We start from the raw sequence: 1,537 nt of genomic DNA, 5'->3' as shown, positions 1-1,537 counted from the left end.
TATGCATGTACGAATTCCTGTACGTACGTATGACCGCATGCAGATCCCCTCGGCATCCAGCGTGCCCCCCCCCCCCCCCCCCGCGCCCTCCGCCAGGCGCAAAACCGCCCTCGCCGCCAGTCACGTGTGCACATCGCATCACGAGGCCCTTGAGGTCGACGGACGCGCAAGGGATCTTCTCTGATAAATTCTTAGGAAAGGCCTTTTTTCTTGTCGTGAGGGGGTGGGGGGGGAGGGGGGGATGAAGTTCTTAGATATGGGGAAAATAAGGAAGGTTTGCGTTGGGCATTTTTGAAGAGGAAATGGGATGTATAGAATGTTGTGTCGGTGAGATTTATTTGTCTGTTTTTGTTTGATAGTTGTTTCGTGTGTGTGTGTGTGTGTGTGTGTGTGTGTGTGTGTGTGTGTGTGTGTGTGTGTGTGTGTGTTTGCATGTTTTTCCCATGTGTGTATGTACGTTTTTATATCAGCGCGTGGATGTGAGTGTGCATTCGTGTGTACGTGTGTGCGTCTGTGTACAGATCCCTCAAACAAGTGGTTTGTTGAGGAATAATGCCCTAATGAACGGATATATTAAATATCGATTTGATTCTAATGTTTCGCGCACTAACCTGTTCTGTATTTTCGATAAGTGTTATTGTTCTTGTTATTGATATTAAGGTTAGAGTTAATATTGTTATTGCTATCTTCATCTTCGTCATCATCATGACCATCACCACCTTTATTTTTTATTTCTTTAATCATTATTATCCTATATTTTTCCCTTTCTCACCTAATATCAGCCGTTTGATTCCTAGCAATATCCTTCAAGTTTCCGTAACTGAGATACTTATGAACTGTGTTGTTATATCAGGCAAGGAATATTGCCATTATCATTGTCATTATTATTATGATGACTGTAGGTAATGATTATGATCTATTTCGAAGGTAACTCTTCGAAATAGATTTGAATTACTCCTTTCACGAGAAAAATAAACGTATTTATGCTGAACTTCTCGCAGTTTCATTCACGTATCTCTAATAATATCGATAATAAATCCTGTGTTTATTCGGAAATTGCTGGTATTTACTCGTAAAATCAGTTATGAAAGAATGAATGGATTTTTTGTTTTTAAAGTTTATCGTTATTACTTCAAATTTTCCTTGTCATACTAACTTGAAATTATCATGTAATGACATCTCTTTCAATTCTGATTATACATATTTATATAACAGTATTAATTACAGTTCAGTTCTCCTTTTAATATTCAACAACTCGATGCAATTAATTCAAAATCTTACCCGCAATTCCTTTTATAATTACTACCTAACAGTAAGTTAATCGCCGCACCGATACAAATGCTGGTATCTATTCCCATTAATAATCTTTATACTGAAAGGACATTTAAGAAGACAAACGAAAGCGTGGATTCGTACATGCCATAAATTTCTCGCATTACAAAGGATAAAGTTGGAATAATCTTTTCTCTTTTTCGTGGGACCTTATTTACGCAGGAGAAATAATTACTGCATTACCATATTGTCCTCCACACGTGTG

Source organism: Penaeus chinensis, chromosome 6 (genome assembly GCF_019202785.1).
Source record: "Penaeus chinensis breed Huanghai No. 1 chromosome 6, ASM1920278v2, whole genome shotgun sequence".
Classification (NCBI taxonomy): domain Eukaryota; kingdom Metazoa; phylum Arthropoda; class Malacostraca; order Decapoda; family Penaeidae; genus Penaeus; species Penaeus chinensis.
Note: the sequence above shows the minus strand (reverse complement) of the source record.